General features: G+C 36.6%; 1 long non-coding RNA gene across 2 annotated transcripts in view; it reads right to left on the bottom strand.

Annotated features, from left to right (window-relative positions):
- Positions 1-21,691, bottom strand: part of LOC149918442 (uncharacterized) — a 242,375-nt gene that overhangs the window by 9,810 nt on the left and 210,874 nt on the right. The window contains exon 3 of one of the 2 annotated variants that reach the window (XR_016465461.1): positions 7,142-7,207. The exons of the other annotated variant lie outside the window; for it this stretch is intronic. This is a non-coding gene — a long non-coding RNA (uncharacterized LOC149918442). Of the gene's footprint in view, positions 1-7,141; positions 7,208-21,691 lie in introns of those variants that run through there. 2 annotated transcript variants of the gene reach the window in all.

Below are 21,691 nucleotides of genomic sequence, written 5' to 3'. Positions count from 1 at the left end.
TATGCAGCAAGATGTAACACTTATGCAGGATATTTGGGCATACCAATGTAAATCCAGAAACACAAGACCCACTGCCAGATGGAGACTATGTATGGATGATAAGACAGGCTGGATTACAAAAGAGAACTTGCACTGCTGTCCAGTTGCGGGACGGAGGTATGCTGTCCACTATGCCAGAAAATCAAAAGGCCATAAATGTTAGGCTACGCTCAATGTTTCTTTATCTTAAGCCATCAGATTGTGACATCACATCACAATCAGAATCAAAGTAAATGTAGCTCTGATACTTGCTGAATTACATTTAGCAAGAACTAAATTTCCAGGACAACATGAGAAGAAGGCAATTCTCCCAAAGTCAACAGCTTGGGAGTGACTACACGGCTAAAGAAGTCTGACAAAAGCAAAACCTTCTCCTCTCACCAAGGCCACAAAGAAGAAAGTTTCCAAAACCATGGGTAAGAAAATGATTTTCTACATAGCTGGTCAGCACTTCCAGTGCTGTCCTACTACTCTTTTTTCTCATTACACAATCACATACTAAAACACAGAAAACAACATGTGCTCTAAACTAGCATGTGAGCTACTCATCCAAGTCCAGCTTCCACAAAGAACTGAGTTAGTGGGTTGTACTTGAAAATGCTGGTGGCTAACCAGAAAACAACAACAACAACAACAACAACAACAACAAACAAAAACAAAAACAAAAAAAAACCCATACACTCTAAGAACTGTTTAGACAGATAGTCTTGGACTGTTCTTTTCAAAGAAAGCTAACAGAGTTATCTTTGGAGTGAAGAAAACTGTGTGTGTCCTGACAGATTCAAATAACTCCAAGGGACTCAACAAATCGAACAATTTATTTTCCCTTCCATCATGTGAATAAGCCCCAAAAGTGTCAACAATTCACTATGGTATACAAGTGTAGTGACTGAGGAAGTTTTCGACACACTACACTTAAAACTAAAAGATCATCAGTACATATTTTCATTGTAGTCATTCCCATTAACTGGTGGCGAGGAAAAATTTGCTGTAGCATTTCAGAGAATCACAGATTCACAGAATTGCAGTGGTTGGAAGGGACATGAAGAGATTATAGACTACAACTACCCCTGCTGAAGCAGGTACCCTACAATAGGTTGCACAGGTAAGCATCCAGACATTTCTTGAATATCTCCATAAAAGGAGACTCCACAAACTTTCTGGGCAACCTATTCCAGTGTTCTGCTTACATTTAAGTTTTAGGCCATTACTCTTTGTCCTACTGCTACACACCAAGAAGAGCCTGGCCACATCCATTTGCCTCCCACCTCCCTTTAGACATTTATAAACATTAAACAGAACCCCCCTCAGTCTTCATTTCCCCTGGCAGAACAGATCCAAGTTACTCTGCCTTTCCTCATATGGGAGATGGTCCAGGCCCTTTATCATTTTCTAAGCCCTCTACTGGACTGCTTCTAGGAGATCCCTGTCTTTTTTGAGCTGGGGAACCCAGAACTGGACACACTAAATGTGGCCTCACTAAGGCAGAGCAGAAGGGGAAGATCACCTCCCTTGACCTGCTGGCCATGTTCCTTTTAATACACCCCAGATCCCATTGCCCATATTGGCCACAGGGCATACTGCTGGATCACAATCTCTTGTCCACCAGGACACCTAGGTTTTTCTCCACAGAGCTCCTCTCCAGCAAGTCATCCCCTAACCTGTATTGATGCATGTGGTTATTCCCCCCCATATGCAAGACTCTACACTTGCTCTTGTTAAACCTGATCAGGTTCCTCCGTGTCCAACTCTTAAGTCTGTTCAGGTCCTGCTGAGTGGTAGCACAGCTTTCTGGTGTGTCAGCCACTCCTCCCAGCTTTGTATCATCAGCAAATTTGCTGAGGATAGACTCTATCTCTTCATCCAGATCACTGATAAAGACTGAACCCAGCACTGACCCTTGGGGAACACCATTAGTTATAGGCCTCCAACCATACTCTGCACCACTGACAACAACCTTGAGTTCTGCCAGTCAGAGAGTTCTCAATCCACATCACTGTCACTCATCTATCCCACACTTTCTAAGTTTTGTAACAGAGATGTTGTGGGAGATAATGTCAAACATCTTACTGGAGTAAAGATACACAACATCTACTGCTCTTCCCTCGTCTACCCAGATAGTGATGACATCATGGAAATTTACCAGGCTGGTCACTCCTGATAACCTTCTTTTCTTCCATTTCCTTTTATGATAACATAGAGTTAGCTTTAAAATTCATAAATTCTAGATATTCCGCTAAAATGAACAGTACTTACAATGAAGCTCATACTATATGCAAAATGAAAGCACCTAAAAGCTTATTTTACATGATTATTTATTTTTGTAGCTTTACAATTTTGAAGTTTGACAACTGAAAGACTGAAATAAATAAAAAATAAAATAATAAAAACATAGACTAGCATTACCTATCCAGAAACAAACAAATCATTGCAAAGCCAAAAAGTTAACTTAGCAATTTTAGTCTCCAATTTTGCTCTATTTATCTGTCAAAAGAAGTGAAAAATACCTGAAGCATCAACAGCTCATTTACTGGCCTCACTGTACAGTGGAGAGAGGGTTGCCTACATATTAGAGAATTCCGATTAAATTTGAAAATGGTCAACAATATGGTAAGAAGGAGGACACACTTAAAGGAGCTTAGCTGATTCCTCCTTTTTGAAATGGTCCTTGCTATCCAGTAGAAGTAAACATGAATTAATAATCTCTCTTTCTTGCTAATTATATAGAGCCAGATAACTCAAGCCTTTTCCTTTCTTTGTCTAGATCTCAGCATTACCTTGAGATTCTCTGAAGACCTACATAAAGATGATGCAGGCTAGACATAACTTTGAAAGTCTGAAATAAAACTTTCCCATTCATGCAAAGATAAAATCTGAAACGTTTAGCCTTGCAGTTCAACAGAAGCACATGTATGCAAATAACTGAATTTATTTATGTAGATCCTTATTCACCTGATTGTAGGTGTTACAGACATAGGTACAGCCATCTGTATGGAGAATTACCTCATCTACATTGTCAAACTAGGATTAAAATGCCAAGTGCTGCATACGAGAAGTGAAAAATATCTAAAATTTCACTAGAGTGTCTTATAATTCATTTAAAATACTTAGGCTGCTCTGAAAGCAACATCTCCTATAATGTAGAGCACAGTAACAATATTTGATAGAGCAAATTCCCCACTACAAAACAGTATTTTTAAACGCAGTCACCACTATTAGCTATCCATTTTCACCAGTAGTGAATAAGAGCCTGCATGCCCAGCTCATAAAAATCTGCACCAGTGGAGTTGTCCCAGTGTTTCACAGTGCTTCATCACCCACCATCTCACTGGGCTCACATTCACTGTTTGGTCTCCATAAACAATCAGCAAGTGTTAATGGATGTCACTGGGTGCAACAGTTTCCTCATGCTACACATGTACTTCCATGTCAGAAAAGTCATTTTGTCAGATTGCTCCTCTGCTGCCATCTGTTCAATGACAACAAAATGTAACGGGATATTGGTGGGAAAGTTCAACCTCTACTACCATACCAGAACCCATCTCTGATGTTGTGGGCCAACATAAGAAAACAAAGAAAGGAGCAGTTGCTATATATGCTTGCATATATAAAACCAGGTAAGTAGTCTTTGCCTGCAAGTTTCCTTTGGATAGATCTATGCCATACAATATTCAAAGAAAAAGCTTATTTTTGTTTGTACACTTATTAGCAACCCATCACAACTTTTTTGATTTCTGAAACTTCTGCAGTTAGACCTACTTATACATAAACCAGTACATTATATTAATAAAGCACTAGCAGTGTACCTTCTATGTGGTGCACTGCAATGTTTACCAATTTTCCACATCATGAAATACTTCTCCTTTTACTGGAGTAGTTACTATATATTGTTACTGTGACTGCTACAGAAACCAACTACTGATACAGCATTATCACCATTAGAGTTGAAGTCCCACTCTAAGGTCATATACAAAGTCAGCAACAGATGTGCCACTCCTATCTGATTTCTAACCCATCCCTACACTCCTGCAAAGATGGAGACTTCAGTTTCTCAACTAGCTCTCCCCACGTCTCAGCTATGTTTTCCAGATGTCTAACTGTAACATGTCATGTTGAAATTTAAGCCCTCTGCTTTTTGCTCTCCATACAGTATGGTTTAGTATTTTGTGCATTATTTTTTTCCTTTTTCCTATGACTTTTCATATCATATGTATATGAAATACAGATTTTGTTACAATTCTCATTCCTTCCATCTCACTTCACAAGACTTCCTGTTTTCCAGACTGATCATTCTTTGCTCTGCTCTGTTCTTTATTCAACAGATTACCTCTTTCCCAAAATTTAATGCCTAATACTGAATATAATGCTGTTGCTGTGCTCAGAGCTAGTAAGGAACATCCTGAGGATTATTAGAAATGTAATGCTTCCAAATTTGAGTGCTATCTTTATGCAGGGTCAATGCTATTCTTCTCTCTTTCATGCCATTATGCTAATAATCAGTCCCTTCTCCAAAGAACTTGCATCTTAAATAAAAAATGAGTGAGAATTCACAGATGCAATCAGCACAGCAGCACACTATGAACGTAATAGTCCAAGCATGACCAACTGTTCAATAGTCATCAGTGATGCAGGAAATGAGAGATAAAACAAGATGCAATAGTGTTGGCACAAGCCATTTTGAACTTTTCATTTTTATTATTACATTCTCTGTCATAGCTTTCAGTTTGCTTGTGTTAATGTCACTAGCTATGTCTCATCCAAATTGCTTGCTTCCCACAATGACTGTGTCCACAACTTTTTGGGCGAGCCCTCCATCTACCCACTGGAAGACCAATCTTTAAGACACAAAACATAAGTTGCATGACTATCAGTTTTTGAATTTGTGCAATTTTTTTTTGCAATGTTTTCTATGGATTTGTTTATTTTGTTTTTTAGACAACAACATAAGAACTAGTAAGAAAGGGAAAGTTCATTTCATCATCAGAATAATCTTCTTTGCTGGTGATTCCAGCACTGAGTTCAACTTTGCTGGTCGTGAAGCACAAACATAAAATGAAGAATCAGAATGCTTTTCTTGAATCCTTCTAATGATGTTCATTTCCATTTAATACTTGCCTACCAGTTCAGTTAGTTTTGCTCCCTACAACCATTGTCAGCATACAGAAACTCATCTCACTTTCCAGTAAAAGTCATATTTCTGTGTGTTCATGGAAGCAATAAGCATACAGCAAAAATCATAGTTATGATGCCTGTCAAACTGAAGTCAACTAAAACTCATCCTTTAAAACTGCCTTTGTATGAACATAATTAGCATCACTAGCACCACATGGACTGCTAACACAGAGCAACTGTGAAAAGAATTGCAGTTCATAATACCAACACTGAGAAAAGTTATGTCAGTAACACAGATGAGAACTGAATAGTTATCACCAAATGGAAAACAGCCTTAAGGAACACAGGCAGAGTCAAGTAAAATAGCTGTTAATTTTTGAATATCTATACAAACTTTGCTTGTAAATAATGCACTATGTTGATTTACTAAGTTTTCCACATTATATGTTTCGATAGCATTGTTGATACTGTTGTACTTCAGTAAGTTACCATTGTTTTCTTCAGGGGATATGTACATCTCTATAAATCATTATCACTAACCTTAAACTTTTCCAAGCTTTTTCACAGGAGTACAATTATAAATACATACATATTAATGTCATCCATTTTTAGTCACTTCTTATTTTACTGCATCTCTAATGAGACAGTGAATTTATGTCACTAAAAGGAAAATTCATTTTCTGGCAACATGTAACACTTTGTAAATCCCAATGCTATACCTTTTCTAAACAACAAAAACTCTCTTTGAAACATTGTTAAATTTTGTTGTTGTTTCTTTAATTTATAAGGTAGCTATTGAAAGGATCTTCCCAGTGTTTGCCACAGATTTTAAATTATGCTTATCCAGGTAATATATACAAGCAAATATACTGACAATTAGTTTTCTCTCAAGTAAGACATTATCTATGTATGCTTTTGAATAAACAGCAGTTCTTTACATTTGTTAATAGCATGAGTCTTTCTAGGCTAAGATTGCAGATATGTACTTAAAAGCCCTCATCTCCATCATGTGGTTAACACCAGTATTTTACACTTGAATAGCAATTTTATATATCTATGTTTCAAATTAATTTTCAGAGTGGTAAGTAGCACTTTTTTAACAAGATATTACCAGAGAAAAAATAATTTTGAGGAAATACTTATGTTCCACATACAAAATACAGGTACGTGTTAAAGGAATAAACCAGAACAAAGATTCAGACAAGCAAGTGATTTGTCAATAAGTGACATACCATAACACATAGTTGTTTGCATCTCCCTTAAAAAAGAACAGCACAAATTTCATATGCACCCATTTAAAATGTTTTTAATATTTACTGATGAAACTGGATGTAACTACTGTCATCCCAAAAAATCAACAAGGTGTTTTGCAGGGTTTTTCTTTCAGCTTTTGACAAGTCATCTCATTTGCGTATTTCAGTACACTAACATGTGAAATCAGAATACAGACATTTTCATTAAGATTGAAGCTATTTTGAGAGAAGATTAGGTATGTTTCACAGTTAAGTATTATGCTCTAGAGCACTGAAAAGTGACACATAATTCCTAAACAACAAAAGCTTTTTTTTTTTTTTTTTTTTTTTTTTTTTTTTTTTCCTGGCAATCAACTTAGTAAAACCCATTGAGTCTAAACATGCGTATGCTGGGATGAAGAGCTACCCTTCCCTTTTCCTCTAGTGTGCTCATATCATTTGTGCTCTAGCATCAGTCAGCCTGAAGAGGAGAGTTCCCTTCCTTTTTCTCCCCTGGAATATCATTCTATGTCACTCTGCAATTCATTACCCTCCCTCTTAAGGCTTCTAGAGGCAGTAAGATTTAGCTACTAAGTGTATAAGTGTATACATTAAACAGAATAGTAGTATTTCATTCAGTGTTCTCCCCAAAGATGCCAAAGAAACACCAAGGGACCTCCAACCCCTATGTTCACAAAATGTATGTTCACAGTCCACAAAACATCTATTAACTAGGAATTATTTTTTCAATTCAGTACCTTGTTTACTGCTGATGTACATAGTGTAGTGCATCCATCTCCCTTGCTGAAAAGAGGCTACTGCTGCTAGATGGGGGAAAAAAAAAAAAAAAAAAAAAAAAAGTATGTTGGAAATAAAAGAATTCATAAGTGATCTTTCGCAGCCCCGACCAAAACTAAATAATGATGATTTGTAAGGCTTAGAAAAGACTCAGATTAATATTACAAAAAATAGGAAGGGAAACATTAATCTCCTTTTTCAGTTTAAATTGTATGCTTATGGTATTTTAGCATGTGAATTGGTATTATCTTCAGACTTACATTTACCTTTTAAAAATATTTATGGATTTTTTTTTTTTTTTTCAATCTTTCAGTATTGTTCACACACATTTCGTGTATTCATACTGTCCGCTCTCTCCAACATCCAAGTGCATTGGAAGGAGGACAGGAAAACAGGATGGAAGAAAAATTCTGTCACTGGTTTATAGAGACACGGTCTAGATTAATGTTGCGGAAAAAAAGCTGTCTATAGAAGCTAATACAGATAGGTACATAAGCTATTTTATAGCAACACGAAGAATACTGCTAAACATTCTGCTAATTTTGCATTTAATTAACAAAAGAAAGATGCACATGGAATTTTTGTTTGCTTCCAAAATGCTGTCCTCTCCCTTGCTCTCTTTCACTATACATGCTTCAGAGACACAAGCTGTTACCTATCTCAAACATTAGAAAATGATTGAATTTTTTCATTTTATTATCTAGTTGAAAGCATTATTGTAGTGGTTTTTGTTGGTGGTTGGTTTTTTTAATGGAATATTTAAAATAATCTCAGATTTAGTTTAAATTCTTGAAGTATTTGAAATATTTATCTTTCAACACCATCGTTTTAAAATAAATTTGAAGTGTCAATCCTGCTGCTGCTTAAAGTTGTTGTCCCTGCTTAGGAAAATGTGGTACCCTTACCACTCCTTTCTTTCTGTTATGAGCACAAACTGTAAGGACTCCTGGAAAAAATCCTTATGTTGTTTTTAAATTTTAAGTTGAGAAATCAACGCAGCATTGTGAAGCGGGCAGACATTTTTTCACTGGAAAAGAAAAAGCAAAAACCCCTCACTAGATTTATTTTTCTGATGCCATGCATAGCCTCACTTCCAAGGAGGTGTGAAATTGCTGCATGATGTAAAAACAATAAAAAGCATTTTAAATTCTTAAGAAATATGGGTTTGTCATTCTGCTTCAGAATATTGAACCTCTATAATAAATTATGGCTGACTAATCATGACAGAAAGGAAAGGAACTTACAGACAAAGCAGTAAAGGATGCTATGGTATTATTGCATAAGCCTATGACAACTGAAACAGACTGCTCAAATCCTGGTACCTACTCAACTCACAGGAATGGCTAAAAAATGGATGATACACTAAGGAGGAAAAATATACATGTAATCCACTTTATTATCTTGCTTACGTATAGACGTCACTTTGTTGCTTCTAGAGTGAAAGATGAAAAGTGCTTGACTGAGTTGAATGTTATCTAGGCAGGTAGAAATTTGTATTTTCTACAGCACATGCTTATTTCTAGGAAGGTTGTTACTGTACAGAAAATTCACAAAATATGCAAATTGTTACTACTTCAAGTATCTGTTTTAATCCTGTTCTCAAATAACAAAGACTATTTCAATGTTTGTCTATTCTCTTCCCCTCTCCTTTTATCTTATTTCAGCTTTATTCGAAATATTGTCTTCAAGCAATGAGAAATGTATAAAGATAATAGTCAGTTGCTACTATATTAATTTCCTAGTGCCAGGTAATGGTAATATTGTGGAAGGAGTATTTAAAACACTAAAACCAGCAGCTAGTTAAAAAATTTCAGCGGACTGTAGAAATTTATTTCAGCAAAACAGATACATTTGAAATTTCTCATGTTTTCCTACTTTAGCTACTCAAATACAACCCAAGGATGTTGTATTCAGTAGGGGAAAAAAAAAAAAAAAAAAAAAAAGGCCAAAGTGAAAGCAACACCATCTAAGACACACATACAAATATTTATCAGTTATATTTCATTTAAAAATTTGATTCTGACTGCACTTCTATCATAAAATAATAACCAGTCAAGGGTGTAGAACTAAATAGGGCGCATTCTGACGATATCTTTTAAAGACAATTTACATTTACTTTCCATAAATACATATGAGCCCACCAACTACAATATAACATAGAACAGAAGTTATATCTTGCCATGAACTAATTTTCTTAAAACTGTTTATATATTGCTGTTTCATCCAAGCACAATTTCCTTTCTTTGGTTACCTTACCTCTCAATTTTCATGATTTCTAATTTTTCAAAGTATGTAAGTAAAAAATTCCAATGAAAATAGAAGACTAAGATAAAACTGTCAAGATGTTCTTTGTGTTTTAATAACACCTGAAGCTGACAAAATTCTGGAGAAAATCATTAACAATAATTAACTACATAATTCCAGTAAAACACGTGTTTAATCAGTGAAATCATGGTGATGTGGGGAGCACAATTCAAGTGCAAAAGCCGACTAAGGCTTGGATGACCAAAACCATCTCCATAAAGGCAAATAACATTTTTCATAAATACACTGATGATAATGGAGGATGCTCTTGCCAGAGGCAGATGAAGAATCAAGACTTATGTCTCTCTACAGAAAGAGGTTAGTTTCTACTAAACATCTTGACCAAGATGCACATAAAGGCTCACTAGGGACTATATATCAATCAGCTATCCTTTATTTCTAGGACAGAAGAAATACAGTAGTTCTTGAGCAGCTTCTTGGTTTTGTTTTATTACTCTCAAGAGAAACTTTTATTTAACTTCAGGAAAGGGAGCCATAAAGAAGTTATTATGGATACAAATAAGCCAGTAAACGCATAATAAGCAGGCATAAATGGATATACAAACAGTAAAATTAGACATAAATCTAATGGAGAAGGATTTCAAAACCTTTTTATCTGGCTAAGCATTTAATAGATCAATGCCTCTTCAGACTATCAAAACTGTCACCAGAAAAATATTTAACTTCTAACAAAGTTTCTTCCTCTGTACTCACTGCCACTCTCTAAGGAATGTGAAAAAACAGCTATTTCTTAGGCGGAGGGAAGGAGGGAAGGAAGGAAGGAGGGAAGGAAGGAAGGAGGGAAGGAGGGAAGGAGGGAAGGAGGGAAGGAGGGAAGGAAGGAAGGAAGGAAGGAAGGAAGGAAGGAAGGAAGGAAGGAAGGAAGGAAGGAAGGAAGGAAGGAAGGAAGGAAGGAAGGAAGGAAGGAAGGAAGGAAGATGCACTCGAGTAGTGAACTTTTCTATTCTGAAAATTGCAGAAATATTTTAGAAATATCATACTGCCATTGTTGGCTACAGATTTGAGGTAAATGCATTACAATAGCATTTGAATGAACATAAAGAAAACCTGTGAAAGGAAAATGACTGCAGATTTAGAAGACTTGGCCATCAACAAATAAAATAACACTGACATAAGCTGGAGAGAATGCACATCCACTGGTATTCAGCTGAAATCATTGCAGAATAAATGCACTCTTACTTCAAACTATTAATCTCCACAGGAGTTGGTTTCAGAATTGAATCCTCACTAAAAGAATGCATCTTATTTCTTCTATTGTTACAACAAATAATGATGGCAATCCCTTTTCTTCCTAAGTTCGAATTAAATTACGCTGATTAGGTAAGTAGAAGTAACATCCAAATTCATCTTTTGGAATTTTGTCATATAAAAAAACCTAGTTCAAAAATTAAAACTCCGCAAAGCTCTGCTCAAATTTTAAGGGAAATCCAGATGACAGGAAGACAACAAAAATATAATTTAGTGTACTTACATAACTTTAAAGATTTTTTTTTAAAGGTTCTCCATTTTTTTCTTTGAATTTAAGGATTATTGGAATCAATAAAATTGCTGTAAAAATAAAAGTATTCCGATCTTTACTATTCTCATATAATATTTACGTGTCTCAAGACGCTACTTTTACATAGCAGGCAAAACAAAATTCTGACAATAATGCTCATTTCTTTCCTGTTTTTTACATTACCACTATACGGCTGAGCCCTTACAAAGTTGGCAACTTTCTGGTATAGGTAGTAAGGGAGCTGACTAGGAAAGGTTTGTTTCCTAGATTTGTTTTTTGTGACTAGAGAAGGTTTTGTGTGTGATGTAGAAATTGGAGTCTGTCTTCCCCATAGCGACCATAAAGTAGTCAAGTTTAAAATCTTTGGTGATAGAAGAAAAAATGCCACCAAACCTTCAGCACTGGATATGAGTAGAACAGACTTCAGCACTTCAGGCTGCCCAGAGGACTAATCAGTGAAGTCTCCTGGGAAACTGCTTTTGAAGAAACTGATGTTCATCAGTGCCAGGCACTTTTTAATTGTCATGGAATCACAGAATTATAGGGGCTGGAAGGGACCCCAAGAGATCATCGAGTCCAACCCCCTGCTAAAGTACTATAGTAGGCCACACAGGTAGGCATCCAGATTGATACTGAATATCTCCAGAGAAGGAGACTCTACAACCTCCCTGTTCCAGTGCTTTGTTATTCTCATAGTAAAAAAGTTCCTCCTTGTGTTCATATGGAACTTCCTGTGTTGCAGCTTTTGCCCTTTGCCCCTTGTTCTATCACTGCATACCACTGAAAAGAGTCTTGCCCCATCCACTTGACTCCTGCACTTTAGATATTTGTGAACAGTGATGAGATCTCCCCTCAGTCTTCTCCAGGCTGAAGAATCCCACATCTCTCCACTTTCCTCATACAGGAGATGCTCCAGGCTCCTAATCATCCATGTAGACAACTTATGAGTGCAGGAGCAAGCAATTACAAAATTGCTTGTTAAGTTAAGCAGGCTGGAAAAGATTGACTTGACTGATCAGGGATCTTTCTCTAGATCTTAGGTGGGAAAATAAAGGGTATGGCCACAGGAAGTGAGGTTGGGTGAGAGGGAAGGGCTGCAGGGATGTTGTTCACCATAGTAGGGAGAAAATTCATGCAGCCAAAGCGCAACTAAAAGCCAATCAGTACTGTGGGGAACAACAAAAATGACTTTAAAAGAGAAATGTAAAAGCAGAGACATTTAATGCTTTCTTTTTGTCTGTCTTCAGCAATGTAGATGGGCTTTAAAGCCCCTGGAGGCCTTATCTGGAGGACCATGACTGAGTATCAATAAACTCCCAGCCAATCCCAAACTTATGTGGGATTGGCTGTTCCAGTTGGATGCATGGAAGTCGGTGTGGCCTGATGGGATTCATCCCGGTGTACTAAAAGGGCTGTCTGATATCATCATGAGACTTCTCAATTATTTTTCAACAGACATGAAAAACTGAAGAGATCACAGTCTACTTGACTGGAAGCTGGCAAACATTGTTCCAAGTTTTAAGAACGAAGAATTTGTAATTACAAGCCTGTCAGTCTCACTTAAGCCTCTGGCAAAATTATTGAGATTATTCTAAGAGTTACTGAAAAATCCCCGAGAGACAATGGATTGGTCACAGACAAAACAGATTCACAAGAGGTAAGTCCCATTTAACAAACTTAATCTCCTTTTATGCCAAGTTTACTCATTTATTTGATGAAGAAAAGTTAGCTGATGCTCCTGCAGAAAGGGATCCAGTGGTCTGGTTGATGAAAAATTAAGCACGAGGCAGCAGTGTGCCCTGGCAGCTAAAGGGGCCAATTGTACCCTTGGGTTCATCACACCCAGAACTGCCAGCTGGGCAAGGGAAGGGACTGTGTGCTGTGCAGTCTCACCTCTAGCACTGCATGCAAGTTTGGGCACCACAATATAAAAAAGAAATGAAACTAGGAGAAAGCATCCAAAGGAGGGGTGTAAAGGTGCTGAAAGGTCTAGGGCATCATGTATGAGAAGCATTTGAGCCACCTGGTTTTGTTCAGCCCAGACCTCTCCTGCTGATGAGACGCCTCATGGCAGCCTGCAGCTCCTGTCAAGGGGAGAGGAAGGGCAGCGCTGAGCCCTGCTCTCTAGTGGCAGTAACAGGGCTTCAAGGAATGGTATGGAACAGTGTCAGGGGAGGACCAAGGTGATGGTTAGCAAAAGGCTCTTCACCAGAGGGCAGTGGGGATGGAACAGGCTGCCCAGGGCGGTGGGCACGGTCCCAAGTGCTGGAGTTCAAGGAGCGTTTGGACAGTGCTCTCAGACTGAATTTTTGATGATCACGTGTGGAACCAGAAATTACTCAATGATCACCTGGGTCCCTTCCATCTCAGGATGGACTTTGTAACTCTAAGATGATTGATGACATAAGGCTGAAAACTTTGTACCTTTTATAGCACATTGGCCCTACATAAACTTTTGTCAAAAAAAGCATGTTGCACGTATATTGCCAATAGACAACTACTATATTCACAAATATTACAACATTTCACCTAATCTGGAGTATATTCACAGCCATATTTTAACTTATTTTGAGCTTTTACCCTTCTTTTCTCTCCCTTACCAGACACTGAGACAATGGTGTATATATCATGTCAAAAACAAAAACAAAAACAACAAAAAAAGAAAGCTCTAAATTCTCTGCAAAGCTGTTTACTATCTCCACTTAATCTCAAAAATTCACATTGAAATATTTGACCCCTTTTCCTCAATGTTATGATTTCATATTTTAAACTTTAAAAAAGCATCCTCTGAATTTCCATCGGATTGCTTTATATCACTCTTGAAGGCCATTGCCATTAGAAATCCAGAAACTATCTGTAGGTTAAGTATCTGCAGGCTTGTATTTTTAATTTCCTTTTTTAGAAATTCTTTTTTTTTTTTTTTTTCCTTGTGATTATACATACAATAAAAATAACAAACTTCCTAAATGTGGATTTGAGCAGTCTGGTATCTTAGTAGTGAGCTTTGTGACCTAGGTACTCAGTAACCCAGTTTGTTTGTAACTCAGTTTGGTAATGGGCAGAGGCTATAATCTGACAGCTCTTTGGTAACGAGAGTGTAATTTGTTTTCAAAGATGAGATCAAAGACATTTGTTTTCTGAAAATTGATCTTTTTAAGGATAAATAAAAGTATTGATTTTAAAGGTATTTGTATTCAAATATCTTTGATTAAAAGTAGCATAAAGGAACATCTGAACTCACTCCAGGAGTTAAATTTCTGTTAAAATACAAAACTATCTTTTCATAAAAAGTGTATGTCTAGGATTGAATAGTTCTATGTCCCCGTCATAGTCAAATCCTATTACTGACAACAAGTGCATAAAATAGCGATAGACCATTCACTGTATGAAAATTTCAAAAACACAATCTATGGGATTCTTCGCAAACATATCTTATTCTATTAATAGCTCACAATGATTACAAAATACATTGCTTATACAGAGAAACACTCTGAAATTATGCTAAAGTTATATATCCTAGGAAATTGTAATGAATATTTGATGAAACTGTTCATTCAATAAGGATATACGATGAACAAGGGCTCTAGAGCTGGAAATCCACATTTCAAGAACATCAAGTACATATTTCATTCCATTCTTTAAAGTAATACCATTCAGAATTTGGTAAAATGTACTTAACATGGAACAGAGGAATTTGACTTTGTTTATTTTGAGACAAAAGAGGTAATCCACTCCTTTCATTGCAGTTATCCTGCAAGTGTTATTCTTCATGTTCTTTCATTTAAAAAGTTTACAAAAACTAAATTTAAAAGTATTTGATATATTTGTTGACCTTTTGCTTTTGTAAATAGTTTTGTCACTACTTATAGCCTTCATGGTTTGGCAGATGTATTAGCACAATCTCTCATTTATGGAATGCTGCCGACAATTATTACTGCTTAAGAAGAAATGTTGTATGTTAGTTTACATCAGAAAGCGACAGTCTCCACCATACAGGAATAAAATAATCCTTTTTAGTGCTCAGTTTGATAAGCCTGGGGGCAACATCTGCTGTCATTTCAGCTATTTGTCTTTAAATGCATACTTTTTGGTATTTCAAGATGCCATTCCTTCTCCACGCAGAGCCCAAAGCTCACAAAGTCTGCCTCTAATGTAAAGAATATAAATTCCTAACTGATACTAAACTACATAACCTCCAGCTAGTTTCATCTGGAGATAGATGCTAATGTGTCAAATCTGAAATGCAGTCAGTGTCAGACAGTTTTACATACATGTCACTTTCTATGTTTCAGAGTGCTACAGTATTATCTTGCAATATCTGCTTCTAGCTAAAAAAAAAAAAAAAAAAAAAAAGAAAAGAAAAGAAAAAAAGGAAAAACAGTTTTAAATACACAAAGCCTCTGATTAATTTTCTGCCAGAAGCAGAAAATCTCTTTTATGTCATATTTGAATACACAGTTCACTTCCTTATTTGATGTCCAAGCAATTGCTTTCATATTCCTGAAGGCTGTAAGAGAAGGATATGATTTTAAACATCCAACTCTCATCACTGTGAATAATCAGCTCATTTGAACTGGATCCCCCCTGAGGAACATCTAGAATTAATTAGAGCTGATTGAACAGCACAAACTCCAATTTGTTGATGCTTTAGCAAATATATCTTATCAGTTAACTCTACGATAGTAGTAAGGCGTGTTATTTGTTTCTAAATACTTTGACAGTTAACATTTTACTTATAATAAATGGCAATGGCTGCTGAAGGGTTTGTGAATCTCTACATGATTTCTTACTATTTTCCATCTAAGTTATGCATTTTATATTATTTCTCATTCATTATTCCTCACTGTTATTTTCTTCTAAGATATTGACCACGTAATGGCTGAGTAAATACAATAGCATGGGATTTAAGGGATGAATGATATAGCAGAAACATTGAAAAACAAACACAGAGGTGAACTCCATCAAAATTTCACAAATAAACTTCTGAAGTTTACTGTATTTTCAGATTGCATCGTCAAGATAAAGAACAATTGAAGCTGTTCAAGAAACTCCAAGTATTTATTGTTCATTCTTGTTAAATATAACATTTATTAATGTACCATGCCATGTGCTGTGTATCTATACAAAAAACATAAACAAAAAACCTTCAGCTTTGTAGGGCATATGCTTTTAATAGCTATTCACAATGCTGTGCCAGGGTGCAGAGTCTTAGTTACAACATATGAATAAATGAATAATAATAACGATAATGACAAGTAGGCAGTTAGAAAGGGAATGTAGAAATGGTGGTTTTCTTATCACTATCATAATAATAAACTTTTCTGTAAAATTCAGGATCTCTTCATAAGAATGCTTTAGACTAGCATAGATATTCATAGATATTATACATTAATATTTTAGACCTGTTCTTAAAATTCTCTGTCTTTTCCATAAGACAATGTGGACAACAAAACCTCCTTATGATGATTATTATTTTTTTTTTATTGCATCTACAACTTATAACTATTCAACTCATGGGGGGTTAGTGACTGCCTATAGACAGCAGAGAAGCCCTGCTGGTGCACCAGTGGAAAGATCTTGCAGCATTACTCATTTAATTAGACTTCTGTTTTCCTCAGTTGCAGTCTTGGCTGAGGCAGTGAGAGGGAATGCCTGAACGCCCATCCCCTCCCTCCCCCCTTGTGACTTGAACACTCCTTTTCTCCCACAGATCACAACAACTTGTGGATTTGGAAAGCAACCATGCCAACTCTGCTTTCTAAATACTGAAACAAAAATTGGTGTACTTGCATAAATTACAGTATCTGCTGGCTGGAACCAATGGCCCAGAAAAGGAGGGAGGTAACAGTTTTCTGACAGACCACAGATTAATGTCATTGTGCTGTTTAAACTTCATCTGTTCTATGTGCTTCTGAAGTTTTAAAAAAATTGCAAGCTAAGACAGTAATATCATCTCACTCTCTTAAAGACACCTATTAGTCATGTCCCAGACAAATAGGGATTTATGACTCAGACATAATTCTTCCAAATATGCCTGCTGTTCATAAAAGGCAGAGATATATGACTCAAAAATAACACTGAGACAGGAATAATTTTACACTTCACTTTGCAACATTGACTTTCTCCCAGAACTTACAGCAAAATCTCCACATTTTATGAATAGGTATCCACAAATACTGCAGATTTATTGGTACAGCTCCCAAATCAGGTGAATTTCTAAGTCAAACAAGAGAGTAGTAAGTTTACACAGGGAAGAAATATACAGGTATATCTTTGCTTTCTAAATCATACAACAATGATTAATTAAATTACATATCAGATAGCTTGGCAATGGCCTCATTTAAAATCTCCATTTTGTTGAAAAGAATTTGCTACAATACTTCAAGCACATTCCCAGGACTCTTCTCTAACGAGTCATCCAAACTCAACTTTTGGTTTGATTCTTTTAGAAGAGAGTGTATTTTAAGAGCCACATAGAAAAAGCAGATGCAGAGAAAGAGATGGAGATGATGATTAAGTCTGCCGTGCAACAGAACGTGAAAAAATATTGTTTCACAACACTCTTGCAATCAGGACCTTGTTCCTGGTATATGATCCCCTTGGGAGGCTCAGGCCTATGAGACATAGGCAGACTGGCTAGGGTGTGAGTGGACATTCTCTGCATGCTCCAACTGTCCTGGTCTGCTTCTTATACCCTATGACACACATATTGATTCACAGGCACCATTACTCTTAGTATGGAAATAAAATAAACTTCTTCCTAAATACATGTCTATTTAATTCTACTCACATCTTTATGAGGGGCTTTGCAACATTTCAGAAATGACAAGTTTGCAACTGCTTCACCAATCTGCTAATAAAGACAACTGTCTTTTGGTTTCAGATGCCAAAAATGAGGAACCTCATGGACCTACGGTACTCTAACAACACATTTCAATCCATCTATTTGGTTGGCATTGACCACTCACAGGGCAATTCCTGAGACAACCACACAGCTATTCCCATGCTTACTTACTGGCAGACTGATGGACTATATAGTTATGGATAACTGCTATTTTGAGATATCAAAATATTACTACCTGATAAAACTGGGAGAAAGATTAACATTATGCCCATATTTCAACACTGTTATTCTTTAACTATCCCTCATAAAGAGCTGTTCTTAAATAACCTTAAATAACCTCAGTTGTCCAAGCAAGAAACAGAAATACCATGTCAAAGGAAAAAATAAACAAAAAACAGTAATAGACAAAAAAATCATGAAATGACCTAAGAAATAAAGTTTGTTCTTACGTATTTCCACACATCTTTGTCAAAGTCTTTGACTGGTGTACACTAGTACAACTCTTAAACTCAGGTGAGCTTTTGAAGTAACAATAAGTCTATTGAGCACATTATTCTATGTAATATGCTCAGGTATAGATAGTTATTTCAGAACTCTAACACCAAAAATAATCCTCTTCTGTGACAGTATTTCACAGGTCTATATCAGTTTTAGCCTGTAACAGAGGTTAAAAAACAGCGAACGCACAGAAATTTACCTTGCAATTTTTACACAATTCTTAATCACACTGGCACTGCGTAGATTTCCCAAGCTGCCACGGGGCCCTCAATCACACCAATGGCTAAATGCAGTACACAGCCAAAACTGAAGCGTCAAGTGTGAGGCAGAGAAACATCACTACTTCATCAGCTTTCTTCTGCAGATACCTTCTTCGGCGCCTGCCAACATAACTTGAGTCCAGCGCTAACAGAAACAATCTCCCCTTTCCCCCTGGCCCTGGGTTTCATCCCAGCCCTTCCTGACCACTCAGCAACCACTTTGTCACTTTGCCTGCACGTCACTGAGGAATATGAAGCAGAAGGCATGGCCCCACTGGCTTGCACTGCTCCTGACATTCCTTCAGCAAGTTTCTTTACCCTATGAGGATTATACGTTGTTTACTATGTAATTCAAGTTAGATGCAGTGAATCACCTGCAAGCTTGCTGTAGTGGCTGGTATGCCTGCAGATTACTGACCAGCACTGTTCAGACCAGGTCTCAGCAAGAGCAGACAATTCAGCAAGCACAGCCAGGCTGGATGTGCTCACTTCCACAGTTTTGTAGGTATATGCCTACAACTTTGCCTGTTGCCTCCCACCTGTGACTAGCACAGAGGTTAACGAGCTTCTGAAAGAAACTGGAAATCAAATCTTAAATTACCTCAGCTCCAGCCAGACAACACAATCTGACATACTGCTTGAATTGTATTCCTTGCTAATTTAGTCATGTATTTATTACCACTGTATGGGCAGTTGCAGGCATACAAGCTTTCCTCCTAAAACTTAAGTTTGTCATAAAAGTCATGAAAAAAAACATGGCTTTGGGGTTTTGCACATTTCTTTTTCAGAGTGAAAAACAAACCTCAGGATACATTTTGGTTATTATTTCAATTGACCATCTGACACTTTGGGGCGCAAAAGTAATTTAAAAACTAGCAGTATAAACTAGCAATATATTTTCCCAGAAAATATCCAATTTGAAAACCTGAAAGTTTCCCAGAATCATGATTCCAGTGGAGGCAGGGGGGAGTAGTGGGTTTAAGAAAATATCAGAAGAGTAACAATACTTTGGAAATAGAACAATTAAAAAAAAAGATGCAATTTCATTTTCAGACTCACCTTTTACAGTCAGTAATGGAAGTTAGCAAACCATGGAAGATACTCAGTTCTGTACACCTCTACTGAAGTAGTTCAGACTCCTTACTCTCCTTCTTCAGAGAGTATGAACTTAAAGTGTTGCCTTGCTGCAACAAACTTGGTATCTACAACCACACAACACATTCCGAGTTTATGGAGAACTATAAACGTTTACTCAAAATCTCTTGAGGGCCTTGCTTTGATAGAAACCACAGTAGAGTACTACAGTCTATACGTTTAACAAACTAATTGCAGATAATAAAATGGAGTGCCTTTCTCCACACCGTTTAGGCACTCAGCTGCTGAATACCTTTTGTTTTTCTTCTTGCACACTATTTGTTACTTTTCAAAGACACTATTAGCATTCACGAGACTATATTAATTCCCTACAAATAAAAATCAACTGAACCTCTTTATACAATTGAAAAAAATTAGTCACACTGGAACAAGGAATCTAAATGTTACATGATATGACTGTCCTTCTAAACACTTTTTTTACTCCTCAGCAATTTTTCTTTTCCACTGAAACTCAGTGCTGCATCTAATCTGACCATCTCCACCATTCTCTCAGTATGATGAAGCTACTGTGTAATATCATAAAGTGATACGAGTTATTAACCAACCAATTAACCATACAAACCTATTCAGCCTTCCATCTTGTCTCCAACACTATTTCTCCATCTGTTTCTCCATCCATGGTTTTTGTAGATATTTTTGCAAATTAGCATAAAGATAATTTTTAAAAATTAGTGAGAAGAAGGGAGGGAAAGGAGGGATTTCTAGAAAAATATGAAACTGGGTACACAAGAAAGGGGGGAAAAAATAGCTGTTGGTTGCCTGAAAGGCTTTTATCCAACTAATTTTCTCACTGCAGGGAGAAAGGAAATTGGCAAGCACTTTTCTGGCAAGTTGTTGTAGCCTGAGTGCCCTGACTCTCAGTCCCTCCTCTTCCTCTTCCAGGCAGCCTTCCAGCTTCTCTCTGCTTTTCTGTGGAGTCTGGGAATAGAGAAAGCTTTGGGAGGATTGAGACTGGGAGCTCCCATTCACATTTTACCTGCCAGATTGAAAAAATAAAATTAAAAAAAAATAAAATAAGAAGTTTATTAAAAACAGCAAGAGAAGAAGGGTCTGGCAGATGAAAAGCCAATTGGCTTTAAGAAGTCTGAGGATCTTTTATGAGTTCAGAGAACATTTATCTGTGGTATAGAAACTACCTGCCTTCTGTGCTTTACATTAAAAATGAGTGATTATGTTGAGATTTTGGAACAGCAATATGCTTTCCTTACAAAAAAAAAAAAAGAGGAAATATTCATAAAGGTAAATAAAAAAGTACTTAGTAACAGTCTGATAAGAATTCAAATGGACATGATAAGTTAACCAAAACCAGTATTCTGAATTTCCATCCAGGAAATACACTGAGAATAATTACAGTTTTCTAGTCTGGAGAGAAGAATAAAAGAAAAAAATATTCTTTTTTGTACTGTCGTATCTTAACAACTTATCATTTTTTATCTATCATACCAGGCATGTAATCGTGTCTTTGTTCGAAGTTCTATTTCTTCTACTAATAAAGAGACCTCACATACAGTTTGTTTTCCCATTTGCCCATATGATTCCCTAAAGTATTTTCTGTGTGTCTGTTCTCAACTAAACAAATGAACAAAACAAAACAAAACAAAAGTCTGACCAGCCATTACTTACTCTTCCAGTTTCCAACAAATGGAATAAAGGAAGTTTGAGAGAAAGGCTAGAATACAGAGTTTGACATAGAAAATGTGGCTGAAGATCAGAGGATTTTTCACATGAGATTTAACTAAAGAACTGTTGGCAGTCAGTGGCTTAAGTCACTGCTGGGATGCAAGAAGAAACCAGTCACTTAGCACTCAGATAAAATCTGGAAAGTTGCAGCTCCACCTGGTTCATCCCTGTATGCTATCCCCTATTTGAGTTTTCAGGACATATAAGATTTTCAAATTTCTGATATTAGCTCTATAAATGGACAATAAAT

This window comes from Phasianus colchicus, chromosome 3, assembly GCF_987193195.1.
Source record: "Phasianus colchicus chromosome 3, bPhaCol1.hap1.1, whole genome shotgun sequence".
In the NCBI taxonomy this organism is placed as follows: domain Eukaryota; kingdom Metazoa; phylum Chordata; class Aves; order Galliformes; family Phasianidae; genus Phasianus; species Phasianus colchicus.
The sequence above is the reverse complement of the archived record's forward strand: the minus strand, read 5'-3'. Positions and strand labels throughout refer to the sequence as shown.